This window comes from Podarcis tiliguerta (genome assembly GCF_965153285.1).
Source record: "Podarcis tiliguerta genome assembly, chromosome: 2".
Classification (NCBI taxonomy): Eukaryota; Metazoa; Chordata; class Lepidosauria; order Squamata; family Lacertidae; genus Podarcis; species Podarcis tiliguerta.
Genome location: NC_139535.1, coordinates 77,435,397 through 77,450,532, shown reverse-complemented (window position 1 = coordinate 77,450,532; position 15,136 = coordinate 77,435,397). Strand labels below are relative to the sequence as shown.

The window sequence follows — 15,136 nt, the reverse complement described above, 5'->3', positions numbered from 1 at the left end:
AACATGCTCTGCTGGCTACTCACTATCCCAATCAGAAGAGAGCACTTTAGGAAGTCCCCTTATATTTGCACCAGCTGTGTGTGCCTTAATTTAAAAGTAATTTCAAATACTTAATTCGGTCACTTCATTTTGAAAAGAGGACTTTTAATAATGAAATACACACACACCTGCTACAATGTAAATACGTCCCCTTGGTCTGAAGATTTTTTTAAATATATATTTAAATAGTCCTTTTTATTAAATCTGAAATGTCCAAATCACCAAATCATAGTCAGTTGCACGGAAAAGTAGTTTTGCAGGATTGCTTTCCTGCAATCTTATCTCACAGCTGCAGAATGTCCGTTGATAATGCTGCCTTCATGTTAGACAAGCAATCAAATAATTTGATTGTTCTGTGCTTCAGAGCTATGCTTTAAAAATTAAGACTGCTTTGTGTCTTGTGGTGTGACAAAGTCCTTCATTTTATTTGTTGGCAAGTTTTGAAAGCTCTGGCTTTCGCAATATTCCCTTCCTCCTCCCGCCCCATCTTCACACAACCAATTGATTCAATGTGTTTCCTATATTGAATTATTCACACCTTTATCCTACTGTGAACTCCTTTCAGTGTTCTTCAAGCAGGCCAGCTGATAGTATCATTTCTGTCTGGAAAGAAAGGGGAAAATATGGGTGAATTCGACCCATCTAGTAGAACAAACATGCAGAATCCTGTTATTCAGAATATGCCTTGAGTGGCTGTGTTTCCACTATGCCACATGCAAGCACATTTAGAAGAACCAGTAACCACAGAATAATTAAAGGGATTTCGCACCTCATGCTGAGATCTTTTAGAAGAGATCTTTAAGAGCTAAAGATTGAAACAGTGTCATGTTGGCTACCTCAACAGTTCTACTGTTCCTTTTAAATGGCTGCTGAGGACATTTAACTGCTCAGTGACCCTTAATAGTGTAATGGTTGTTTATACTGGTTCCCCTTAAATCAGGTTGGAGAATTGTAGGATGTCGTTCTCTAACCTCTCTGTTGGTCCTTTGGGTTCCTTCCCTCCTCATTCCTGACCCACATTCTCTCCAAATGGTTTTCTGATTAGAATGTCCTCTTGAACAGTGATAGTGTTTCTTGTTTGTCTGGATAGAGATGTGTGGGGTACAGGTAAGAGTCACATCATTACTCCAACCTCTGGCATCTGCCCACCATGGACCTGTAGTCTCCAGAAGGTTCACCATCTGGAATGCAGCCGTGGTGTAGTGGTTAAGAGCGGTAGTCTCGTAATCTGGTGAACTGGGTTCGCGTCTCCGCTCCTCCACATGCAGCTGCTGGGTGACCTTGGGCCAGTCACACTTCTCTGAAGTCTCTCAGCCTCACTCACCTCACAGAGTGTTTGTTGTGGGGGAGGAAGGGAAAGGAGAATGTTAGCCGCTTTGAGACTCCTTCGGGTAGTGATAAAGCGGGATATCAAATCCAAACTCTTCTTCTTCTTCAACATGATCCCTACCCTTGCTTTAAAGGATCACTGGTAGGTAAATAAGAATCATAGAGGTTTGTAGAGTTTGAAAGGACCCCAAGGGTCATCTACTCCAGCTCCTTGCAATGCAGGAATCTCAAATAAAGCACCCATGACAGATGGCCATCCAACCTCTGCTTAGAAACTCCAAATGAAGGAGAGCACACCACCTCCTGAGGTATTCTGGACCTAGTAACATACAGTGACATCCTTTACAATCATACCATTTTACAATATTGAGAACTCTAGAACAAAGCACCTGCTCATTTGTAACTAAAGGAAGTTGCCTTGGGTTGGCAACATTCACTACGCTGGGCCAGTAACCAGAACAAAAGTTCCATGGATGGGGCAATAATTATATTAATGTGCAGGTGAGCTCACCAAAGAAAGAAGGGGAGTTGAAATATTTAGGTAGGCTGAAGTTTTGTGAAGAGACTCAGCATGTTCATTTTTAAAAAGGAACACAGTATGATCCTAGGGATGAGTGGAAAACATGTTTGTTCCATGCTGTGTGTTCTGGCATGAAGGAAGCCTTATGGAAAAGAATACAGAAAGCAACAAGGTAGACTGTGAAACTTGCAAGTTACTTTTATGTGTGTCTTCTGATGGCAAGGTAAGAAGAGCCAGGAAACTAGTGTACACGCAATCTTGGCTTGAAAAGGGTTCACAATGTTATTTTCCAAATCTTTTAAAAAGGACACCAGAATTCATCTAAAAAACTAAGGCAGGGGCAAAAAGTCACACACACCAACTCAATTTCCATGCCTTGTACCAAAGACGTAGGATGGGGAAGCTGAGGCCTTGCAATCCTTGTTGGACTACAATTCCCATCATACCTCACCATTCCCCATCCTGGCCGGGGCTGATGGGAGTGAAAGCCACAGGTTCCCTGCCAGCCGCATAGATTGAGCATAGGTGGAAGATGGTAGTAGAAAAGTGGCTCTCAGTCAGAGCAGTAAGTTCTCCTCAGTCTCACATTTCAGTAGTCCTTGAGTTAGGGAACAGGATATTAAATTATTTCTGGTGGGAGCCAAGAACAAATGTACGTTCGAAGAAGCAAATAGTATACTATTATGTCTCATTTTTAAAAAACAATCTGCACACATTTCCAAAGAATGCTAGGAATACTTCTTTTCTTTTATTTTTGCTTTCTGTCAATATTTGTTTCTGATCTCCCAGCATTGTGTGTTGACAAATTAACTGATTGCAGCCATTGTTGTTGGTGTCAAATTAGCCGATTTGCGGATGTTATATAGTAATGCTAGTTTGCAAGCAAACAGGAGTGAGTGATTTTCACCTCACTTTCCAATTTGCACTTTCTGTGGTCGCCTTTACAAACTGCTTTCCCAGCTGTATTCATGTTTGTTTGTTTGTTTGTTTGTTTTAGAAAACAGAAATGGTATTAATTTACAAATCATGAAGGAAAGTTACCAACGACAACTATTAATTAGCAGGCACATCTGCCGTGAAGGTGTTTCCGCAAGCCTTGTCTTAAGTATTCTCCAGCCTCTTCCATTTTGGGGATCAATGCTAATTTCCAGCGCTTACTAGCAATCATAGATGACTAGCAGTTAAAAAACCATCAGCCCTGTCACGTTTTTCAGTGAACAGAATCCCTTTCCAGATGGCCCATCATTTGGATAATGGACAGCCTGAGGGGATAAAAATGTCACCTGTTGAAGTGAGTCGCTAGTATTAATATAAACCACTATTCATGAAGTGGACAGGAACCTGAAAACAGCACTATGGATTTATAGTGCAGTTATTAACCTTTATTTATTTTATTTGTTTATTTATTTATTGGCAGCACTTTGTGCTTCCCAGTTTATATAGAAGGAAATACTATGCTGTATTATTCCCATATCTTTTTGGCAACATATGCTGCTTCTCCATCGATCAGGCTAATGATAGGATATACAGTGTGTATATTATGTAAAATGTGACAGCTAAAATGTTTAGAGATGCCACTATACAAATCAGCAAATGTGTGTGTTACATATAATACGACATTCAGACTAGTTCATGAGCAGAGCTACAAAAAAACACACACAAAACAATCTGCGAACACACTCTGATGTAAAAATGCTTTATGGCCTAATCAAGGCACATAGATGTGGCAGGAATTGGATGAAACCCTTTCCAGATCTCTGGTACTACTACTAAAAATAACTCATGAAAACCACTTCTGTTATTGTATGAAACCAAACATAGGGTGATTCTACACCAGCACTTTTTCTCTGGAATTTCCACTTTCTCATTTCACAGAAATTCCAGATGGCATTGTTTTCCCATTGTTGACTTCCAGGTATACTGAGCCGGGCCATTGGTCCAACTAAATACATGTTGTCCATGCCATCTGGAAGCATCTGAAAACCAGGTTTTCAGACAGGAATGTTTTGGCAAATTTCCTTAAAAATAGCTCAAAACAACTGTCCGGATTTTCACTTTTTGAAATATCACAACCCTACTCTGAAGCACTATTAAGAAATTTCTAGGTGTTTCCTTTTTGAAGGCTCAGTTGAGCAGGTATTTATTACCATTGATACCCGTGAGACTACAATTCCAACTATGATCGGAAGGCTCAATGGCAGTTCATCTGCTTTGAATGCAGAAGGCCCCATGTCAGTCCCTGGCATATCCAGATAGGACTAGAAAAGACTCACTACCTTAGAGAGTCACTACTAGTCAATAGAGGCAGTACTGAGCTAGGTAGGGCCTGACTGATTATGATGATATTCTACCCATCTGACTAGGTTGCCCCAGTCGCTCTGGGTGGCTTCTATGCTTGTTTGATAATTATTGACTTGCTTTAGGATTTACACCATACGTTTCCTAAAGAATAGTTCAGGGCATCACACAACCATGCTATCAAAGCAAGAAACATTACAAATTCCAGCTACCAAGTAGAAGCAGCATAAAACAGAAGGATAAAATGTAATCTATCACAGTATAGATCTGTAAAAGTAGCATCAGAAAACAAAGCAATAAATGTGACCTGTACTTCAGCACAGAAGCATAAAACTATCTCAGCTAGCTATTGAAAATGTTGTTACAGGCCAAAAGGTCTTCTACAAAGAGTGATATTTGCCCTCAGCCAAAATGTCATATTGGAGGGAGTTCTAGGGAACTGGGATGACTATAGAGGAGGACCTTTTCCTGGTCACCTCTACTGCACCTAGAACACTAAAGCAATGGTTCTAAGCAGTTTCCTGGAAGTAAGTGCCACTGACCCCACCTCCAACTGAATGTTGCCATGATTGAGATGTTGGGTGGATCAGGCCAAGCCAAGAAATATTGCTGCCTGAAGTGAAGGGCAAGATGTCATTTCTCCAATTTCCTGTACAGGAGCCAGTTGGGCAGCTAATTGAATCATAGAGCATCCAGCACTGTATCTGAGGGTGCCAGGTTAGCTTAGGGGGCAAAGGAGCAGATTAAGTGTGGCACACACAGCTTTGTCATTCAACACTTCTCCACCACTTTCAGCCCCCACCATCTGCTATCTGAGGCAGCTGAATCATTGTGTCTAATAGCAGGGCTGGCCCTGACAAGATGCTTTAAAAATATAGTATTGTAATATTTGAGTCTTTATGTATGCTATCTGAAGATAAAGATTTCTTTGAAAGGCACTAGATCATATACATCAAGCACATAATACTGTTGAATTTTATGGACAGCCATATCTACAACAAAGGTGCTGAGTGCCCAAAATGATATTCAAGAGATTTACCAGAAAAGACTTTGAACTATTTATAATAGATCCATTTTAATACTATAAATAGTTCAGTGCTTCTCCCAGTTTTGAGCAGATATCCATAAAACAGCACATTTTCTCTCGTCTTTGGAGCTATATTTATTCATCTCTGTGCTCTGGGAACACCACCCTTTTCTTCTTCACTATTTTCAGCTCAGCTTAATGCTTCTGTAGTCTTTCCCATCTCATTTCTCTCTTCCTCTTGGGCTGACCCTCTTGAGAAATGCAGAACCCTTTTTATCCCTACATAATGAGTTACTTAGGTTTCTTTCCATTTCTTTCTATCCTCATGGCCACCTCCATCATCTCTTTTGTGTTTCTCATTATCCATTTGTTTTTGTGGTGAATTTTTTTAATCATTCAGTGATGATGTTGTTTTCATTACCTTGTGTGACACTCACTTTTTCTCCTCGTTTGTCAATGAATCCCCAAGCTTCTGCCCTTGCGTGTAGAAGATATATGTGCTGTATACTCTTCCTTTCAGGTAATGTGTAGAGTGGTCCTCAAAATATTTTCAGGACTGTGAGCATGCTGCCCAAGCCCATTTAGTTTTTGAATCAATCTTTGCACCCAAATTCAGAGACAAAGGAAGTTTCACTTCATCCTTCAATTGCTTGTGATAACGGTGCAAGAGGGGACACTTTGGGGTTAGCCTAATGGGGTGGGGAATACTTTAAGGACAACAAGCCAGGGAAAGTTTGTATCAGCCATGCTCTCCAAGGCCTGCTCCACATACTACAGGTTAAATTTTAGAGCCCTGCCTTTTGTATACCCTAAAACAGTATGGGAATAGAGACACAGATATCACCTCTTAGCCCATGTCCCTATGCACATAAAATAGGGATAAGGATTTGTCAGCAAATCACCTGGAGGTCTGGCCTCTTGACATGTTGGAAATACCTTAATTATTTTTATAGAGGTTGCTCCTGTTATGAATGTGATATTGTACTGGATAATCTGGAATATAGTTAATATGTTTGAAATTTAGTAAATTGTAAGAATTTTATGAAATCAGTAGATTTCGTAAAGCTACACATCTATGACTCCTCAGTAAATAGAAATCTTTCTATGCGGTGACAAATGAAATTATTCAGCATACAAGAAGATGTGTAAGAAAAGCTTCCATGGCATTCTTTTGAGTTCGCTTCAGAACAACATTCCAGGTTTACACACACCTTGTCTAAGGACCCTCATGATCTGAGTCTATATTCCTTTCCTGCAGACACTGATTTTGTACAAAGTTTTGTGCAACTGGAAACTTCAAGGGCCGGCTAACTTGTAACCATGTGTGCATGTTGTTAAGAGAGAGAGAAAGACATATGCATATACTGTATATATATTGTGATAATTAATAGCTTTATTGTGAGATACAGGCAGAACTATGTGTATTTCCTCATTCTATGCAAGGTAGAAAAACAAAACATGTTTCCTAGAACTTTCTCTTTTCATATGGACTTTTTGCTAACCCTTATTATTCCGTGGAGAGGTTTAAAAGAGTGTGTGGACAAGCTCAGATTAAATTAATAAATAAGGCTTCAAATGTTCAAGGGACAAGATTCAGTGTCCTGTGAAGAGCTTTGCTATCCCCATGACTATTAGAAGCAGAATACATTAGGCAAAATAAAAATATGCAAATGTGATTTATTTGCATAATTTATACAAGTCCCAGAATTCTACTTTCCTTAATGCAGAAATTTGTCTCTTGTGGCATTTGTTTTGTTTGGGCATGGAGTACACTGGATACTGGTGTATAAAAATGGTAAAGTTAACAGACGATAGTTGTTTGCGCTATATGGAAGTCTGTTTTACTGCCCAAAGCTTAAACTAGTGGTGTGCCTTTTTGCTTATAGCAAAGTTCTACAAATACTTTGTCAGGGGTGGGGAATTTCCAGTCTAAGGACTAATACTGGCACTCCCAAGAGGTCAAATTTGGCCCACAGAGTTATATAAACAATGACGGCACACACCTGCCAATCAGCTGATATCACTCTGATGCCAGCTGATGGGGCGGCGTTTTATTTTGCATTGATTTAGTGTGCCAGTTCCCTGCCAGGGACAGGTGCAGGCAGACAAAGCACAGTGTGGGCCTGTTTGAAAGTGCTTTTGCAGACAGCCCTGCCCTACTGTTTAAATCTGCAGTCTTTGGGGGTTCAAAGAGTACCACAAGGCTGTTTGAAAAAGGGCTTTCACACAGCTCTGCTCTTTGAACCTCTGGAACTGTTTCAATGTAATTTGCTGAAATCTGATCCAATGTAATTTCCCAGTAGCGGATTGCTCAGTCCATAGAGCACCAGACTCTTAATCTCAGGGTCATGGATCCGAGCTCTACACTGGGCAAAAAGATTCCTGTGTTGCAGGGAGTTGGACTCGATAACCATCAGGATCCTTTCCAATGCTACAATTCTATGAGAAGATTCTGGAATGCAGGGTTGTTAAGAACTCTAGAAGCGCAAGCATTTAGTCTCAAGGCAACTTTTAACATCTTGCTTTCTGTTATGAAACTGCACAAACCCATTTTCATTACCAAACAAGGTAGCTCATACATCATGAAAGATTGTGAGAGATGAAACCAGTTCATGTGACATAAATTAGGAAGAAATGTGTTGCAAATGCCAGATGCTGTAAATAGTAAAATATTCATGTGTTGCACAGGCTTGTAATCAAAGCTATCTAAATTATAGGAAATGGTGTGTGGGTAGCAATCGTCTGTTGCTATTTTTAAGCAGGCAAAATTAGGTGAAACATCTTGAAAGCAGGAGTATAAAGAGAGATTAGTCTGCAGTATTCCTACCTCCTTACAAAGACATACCTATGTTAACTGGATCCGCCAAGACTTGTCAAGAGATAGAGGCATGCATCCCTTAACCGTATGCCAACAGCTATGCTTACAAGCTTTAAATTAAAGCAGAAAAAAATCTGGAGGATGGAAATGTATTGACTTGGTATCACTGAGAAGGCAGATGACACTGGATCAATGCTAAACTCCGACTCTGACAGAGCTGTAATGGAGGGCTTTTCACAGAGCCATCACTTTGTTGCGTCCTAAGCAATGGTGTGGAACAGTTACTGGAAATGGGATGTGTATGTATGAACTCTACGATCTGTGACCTGATAAAATGAGAAAAATAGATGGACATGCCCTTGAGTAAAATAACAAATCTAACTGGACAGAGATTCATGGTGGAAACACCTCTGGAAATAATAGTTGCTATTTCTAAGTGTGTTTTAAAGAGTTGACTCAATTGTAATTCATGACAAAATTAATAGCCATTCAAGGCAATACTTTGGTTTAAGGAAAATACATGTTTGTGAGTGGTACAGTAAACTCCAATGCTGACAAACCTTACTCACCAAACAGTTTACATCCAGTAGGGAAAGCATGTTCTCCTTCATGGAGAGCATGTGTTGCGGTGGGGCTGGCAAGACACCCACTGTTGCTAGGCGGAGAGAGTTTGGCCACCATTAACATTAAGCTTCCTGTTGCTGGGGAGATTTAAATGTTGCTATTTTGTGATTGACAGCCATAGCTCTTAAATACCCTGAGCGCAGCATTGAGCTTCCTCTTTTCACTGCACGCATCGGAACACCCGCCCTCCCTCCCTGTTTTCAGGTTGTTTGCTTGACCTTGCTATGCCTGTCATGGGGTCATCTGCTTTTGGGGCAGGGGCCCGGTAGGAATTTTGTCCATTTGGCTGATTAGTGGGTGCCATTTGATTTTTGCCTACTGCGTAGCAAATCGTCACAACTTGTAAGGTTGTGGTTAGGCATTGGTTTTGGAATTGGTTGGTGGAGGGGTATGGATTGGCTGTGCCTGCCCCTCCAAAGTGCTGCTGCTGCAGGGGTTTTCCGTTAAAGGAACCTGGGGGCTCGCCATACTTTTGTCTGAACTGTGTCAAGGGGTTAGAGCCACGCAAGAGCCCCTAGGAGCATTTGGGGAGAGGTGAGGCATGATTCCCAGTCCCGCCTCTCTCCCCAAAATGTTTTCCCCTTTCTGACTTTGTGGGCGTGCAATGTCAGACTGTCCCCGTGCGGGGTCAGATAGTCGCAACCAATGCCTAAGCAACCACTCACATCGTTTATAATTTTAATAAAGTTGTGGCCAAAATTATGACAAAAATCTTAAACAAAAATTATGTGTCAATTGTCTTTTATTCGGGGTGTCTTGGGGACCTTGACACACAACTTTTAGGCAGCATGAGACAGTTGGCTCAGGTTTGCGGTGCCATGCAAGGGTAATAAATTGTTATTATTAATGTGTTTTTTACCGCCAGGGATAGGGAGAGGTGCTTGTGGGGTTTTCTGCTTTAGGTGCCAAAATATCTTCAATAGTTCAATCCCCAATGGCATGTTCAGGCAGGGCTGGGAGAGCCCCCGTTTGAAACCCTACGGAGCACTGCCGGTCAGCTAGATGAACCACTAGGTTTGACTCAGTATAACAGAGCCCATGTGGTGTGGTAGTCAGAGTGTCAACTAGACCTGAGAGAGCAGGATTCAAATCCCTACTCAGTCATGAAGCTCTCAGTGGGTGACCTTGGGCCAGTCCCTGCCTCTTGGCTTCACCTACCTCACAGGGTTGTTGGGGAATAAATGACAACCATGGATTCCACCATGGAGAAAAAGGTGGGATATAAATGTGATAGGTAGGTAGGTAGGTAGGTAAATCTCATTCGCCAGTACTGAATGGTCTGTGGTATCATTGATGCAATTGCCTCTGCATAATTGTCCCTCTGCCCCCAGACATTATGTTTCTGCAGAAAAAAACACTTGGTATTATACCAATAAAATGGAAGTGCATCTTTGAATAATAGTTCTAATTTATTAATGTAATTGTCCTTAGAAGTATCCCCCTCCAAGCAAAGCAAGAGTTCAGAATGCCATTTATTTTTTAACATACTCTGAATGCAACACAGCAAACTGCTAGCAGAATGAATGCTATAGTTGCCAATTTGAAAAAGAAAAGCCACTGAGCATGTTGCTATGATGCTTTTTATGTGCACAATATCAAATAAAGCCACAATTTTATTTAGGCACTTACAATTATGCACAATGACTATTTTTATCCAAAGTTGTTTTCATAATGAATCCCTATTCCCTTATTTTCAAATTGGCTTTAGCAGAACAGAGTGATTATAAAGCATATTAATCTTCATTTTTCACACTGAGATTCATTTCCTAAGGCTGGAAACAACAACAACTAAAACCATCAGCATCTAGGATACATGAATGTAATGTAGATTGAAAACCAAGCACAAGGAATTAGTTAGCGGCTCTAGTGCCTTGTTGATTTCTCAGTAAATAGACTTAGATTGATGAATGGGATGGGGCGAGGGAACCAAGCAGGTAAGCTAGATAGCCAGAGTGAAGATACTTTGCAAAACAATAAATGAATTCCACTCCCACCCACCCACATTTATTAGGGGAGGAAACCAACATAAACTGTCTACTGTCATTGTCATCCTAGGGTGAAAGTTCATATGGGAAACTTATGCTGGTCATAGGGAATCATTTATATTGCCATTTAGAGACAGACCAGTAGTTGAGACTAATTCCCTCTGCTGCCTACCATCCTGTCTACAAGGGGGAATTCACCTTGCAGGCACTGGAAGCAGACCCCAGCCCAGAGAGACTTACTAAGCCTTTCTTCATTTACCCACTTATTTCAAAGCTGAAGCCAACCTGGTCAATAATAGGAAAAAGGCATTCTATGTGTGTAGGCAGAGCTTCATAATGGTTCAAACATGAAACAACACTGCTGAATTTCCCCGCCACATCGCCCTTCTCCCCTCCAAGTTCTTTCCTTGGAAGACTCAAAGCAGAATCTCTAAGACTACCCTGTGAGGTAGAGCCATTTTCCCTGTAATAACAGTAAAGGTATGTCAGTAATTTTGATCCAGGAAGTATTGTGCCTAGATAACCCTAAGTCACTATGGTATGTTATCGGCTTTTAAGACTATTAAGTTTCCTATCAGGGAATTAGATGTGGAGGGATGGGACTCTCGCTCGGAAGCATCTTGTTCTCCAATTTCGGAAAGATCCCAAAGGATGTTTTTGGGTAATTGCTTATTCACTCTCAGAGCTTTTTGCTTGTTATCAAATAAATAAATGAGCAAAAGTCAGAGAAGAAATTACTGAGACATGGGGAGATGCTAGTTTCTAAGTGGTTAGCACTTAGAAAATGGGTAGTGTGGCTGGCAAGGATTTTGTTTCGTGTACAGTATATAGGAAAATGGGCATAAGTCTTTATATAAACTCAAGGCCAAGGCAGCTGTAAAGTTGGACAGTTCCTCTTTTCAAATATAGCTTAGAAAATATACTGGGTGTTTTCCCCAGTCATTAACACACTCTACACTGCACTTAATAAACAAAACCTGGAAACACAAACCGTGGGGTTGAGCAGAAGGTATGTGTAGCAATTTTACCGCTTGGGAGGAATGTGTGTGAGAGAGTCTGTTTTCTCATTTTCCAAAAAAAATTCACAGGGGTGTTATATTGCCATGGAGTTTTGACTTTATTCATAGAGCGGGGATTTCCCCGCAATACTGAACTAAAGAGGTCTTGGAGAGCATTTTTCTGAGGTAATATCAGAATGTTAGCTACTATATTGAGTAGCCACTCTTTCTGAGAAAGTCATCCGCTAAGGTTGTCCTGCCAACTTTGCAAGTGTACTACATTTGTACAGTCTCCACTGCTTTCTACAGGATGTCATGAGTGCCATGGAATTGTTATGGAGGGAGTTGGAGCAGGACTACCATGAAGAGCATCCTAGCAGGATAGGGGAGGGGATATCAAGACGCCAAATATCTGGTCCCAGCGAGAAGGCCAGTAGTCTAAGGATTGGAGAGCTAGATCCAGGGGGTGGGCCAAATTGACTGGCAGAGGAGGTAACTCCTGGTGTGAAGCTATCCCCTGTCAATGAGGAGCCTCCTCCTTCTGGGAAAGTGACTGAGAGTAAATTGGACTGAGAGTAAAATGGATACTGAGCTAGCATTGACACTGTCTGTGTCTCAGAGGACATGGAGACATCAGCACAGGTGCAGACAAAGCTTGCAGACCAAAGCCACTTGAAGGAATGCCTATTTTTGTTTGTCCAGGTTGACTGGCACTAAATTATATAATACACTATAGTTTTGTGTGAGAGACTGGGGGTTGACATCTTAGATTCACCCCTAGGTATGCACTTAAAAACAATCTCTACCCAGCCTAGTACTTCACCATTATGCAAACATAACCCTGTGTGGAGCTGAGGTTTTTTATGTAGCCACATAACAAGCTCCTTGAAATGAGGACTGCAGCAGTATATCCTATCTTGAAATTCCAAACTGTTATTGCCCACATTAAATCCAATCATGTAACAATCCTAAAACATTATTAGTGCCCAATGATGTGGAGTCAAGTGCTTATAGAAATGGCCTCTTAAGTAGAGTACAAAGAAAACAACACCCTGAGAGAGATTTCTGACAGAGGACAGCGTATTAAAATGCTATGAGATGATATCCCAGCTTAGGTTTAAAGAATTAATGAAGAACAAATGTTCCAACTGACATGTAAGCATGAAATTCTCTCTGTGGGTTGACCTTCATTCTTCTGCAGTTAGCTAATGAGGGTTTTCTTTGTTATCTATCTTGCTGGAGGACCTCTGGGCCTTGTATCATTATTGAATGAGCATAATGTCACCTCAGCTGGCAGAAATGTTTTGTCTTTTGTCAGGGAGCGAAGTTTCCTTATGCCAGCCAGTGAAAAGCATAATACAGCAACAGGCAATTGAGATCAGACATTTCAATTCAGCTAAGTTAGCCCCGTGGAGATGTTTAACCTGCTGCTGTTGTTTAGATCAGAATATTTACGCTTGCTTGTTATATGACTCTTGTAGCTACTTCTGGAGTTTGAAAAGGGCTGTTATAAATTAATGATCAGCCAAAGCAATTTATCTTGAGATCTGCTCACCACATTCCCTTTTAGCAGTTAATTATCATCAGTGGACTGAACTGTATATATTTGGAAAATGAATACTTGCAGAGCAGCTGCTTTTTATCTTATTCATAATGGCAAGTATATTGTATCTATCAGCGATACTTAGAGTTGGGAAAAACACATCTGCTCAGGGAGAAATCTAGAGACCTTGTAAAGTGCATTGTTAAACAGTTTGACATGCGAGGGCACACCCCAACATACTTTGATAGCAGACATGTAAGCTTTGCAGACATGTAAGAGATTTCTATGATTTTGTATTTCGTTTGTTTTCAAAATGGTACAGTGCTTGCCTTCAGCTGTTGTAAAATCTGTTCTGGAAAGATAAATAAAATATTGGGGAAACATATTGGCCCAAAAAACTCTGTTGAATGCTTGCATGTATTAGTACACATATTGCTGGCTTCTCAGTTCTTGATGATCCCTACAATCTCAAGCCCTTTCTCAGGAGGCTGATACAGTCATCCATACCCTCTTGTAGGGAGCAATGTGACACCAGCATGAAGATCCCTCACACATAAGGGTTTCCTCCTTCCCTGAATTGCAAGGGGCAACGTGTCACCTCTTCTTTACCATTTCCAAAGACTTCTCAAGGCTGAATCAGACATGACAGAGGTTAGGCCTCCTACGTGGCTAAAAAGCCTTTATGCTGGAATGCAAAAGACTCCCAATAAAGCAAGAGTTCTGCAGATTTCCCCAAAGCTGTAAAGGTTTCCCCCAGTTGGGATGTCTCTTTGCAGAGAGCACACCTGAAGAAATTTAACAACCAAGTTGATTCTTCCTTACTTTTCACAGTTTAGTTATAAAAAATATATTCTGTCATATGTTAATAAAACAGGATAAGACCAGAGTGGCCAAAAGTAAGTAAAGATGGCTGAAATATAATTCATTCATTCATTCCCCAATCATAGCAATAAAACAAGCAGGCAGAGCGCTTTTGTTGTTGTTTAGTCGTGTCTGACTCTTCGTGACCCCATGGACCAGAGCACGCCTGGCACTCCTGTCTTCCACTGCCTCCCGCAGTTTGGTCAGACTCATGTTTGTAGCTTCGAGAACACTGTCCAACCATCTCGTCCTCTGTCGTCCCCTTCTCCTTGTGCCCTCAATCTTTCCCAACATCAGGGTCTTTTCCAGAGCGCTTAGATTCCTGCATTGCAGGGGGTTGATCTAGAGCTTCATGGTCCCTTCTAATTCTACAATTCTATGTTTCTATCATTGTATTATTAGTCACATATTTTAAAACCCTGCTGTCTCATCCTGTGAAAAGACCTTGGGGTTACTAAGTTTCTGCATCTCACCAGGAACACAAGAATGATAGGAAGGCCTGGCATTGTGTTCCAATATGGACTTCAAGATACGTCTCTCAAAACTTATCCTTGGCAATAGAGCACAGTTCACTGTTCACAAAAATTGCTTCACTTCCGGATTTCGTCTGGATCATTTTGAGAGGCTTAAGTTCTCTGTTAATGACTAAATATGAAGTGCCAAGTGGGCCATCTGTCCCCGATCACCTGAGCTCTGCCATACCCCATCCCTTCACTTTATTTCTCTGTATTTGATTCCCATGTGTATGGTGACTGGAAACTGGTTATCTGAGCTGGCTGCATTGGAGGTGATATGAGCATTTTATCTGTGGTGTCATCTGTGGGGGCATAGTTTGGGGGGCTGCCAGGGTGATGGCTCTGAGTGCTGCTCACACTGCCCTCCCTGAGCTAGCCCTGCACCGCTTTGCGAGGGATCTGGTCAGATTACATGTACAGTGGTACCTTGGGTTACATACACTTCAGGTTACATACGCTTCAGGTTACAGACTCCGCTAACCCAGAAATAGTGCTTCAGGTTAAGAACAGAAATCGTGCTCCGGTGGCGCAGCAGCAGCAGGAGGCCCCATTAGCTAAAGTGGTACTGCAGGTTAAGAA

General features: G+C 41.3%; 1 long non-coding RNA gene across 2 annotated transcripts in view; it reads right to left on the bottom strand.

Moving 5' to 3' along the window:
* Positions 1–259: 259 nt before the first annotated feature.
* The window catches only part of LOC310673098, a 31,844-nt gene continuing 16,967 nt past the window's right edge, over positions 260–15,136 (bottom strand). The window contains exon 4 of one of the 2 annotated variants that reach the window (XR_014508847.1): positions 260–642. This is a non-coding gene — a long non-coding RNA (uncharacterized lncRNA). Of the gene's footprint in view, positions 643–10,051; positions 13,534–15,136 lie in introns of those variants that run through there. The other variant, XR_014508848.1, reaches the window with a different exon arrangement.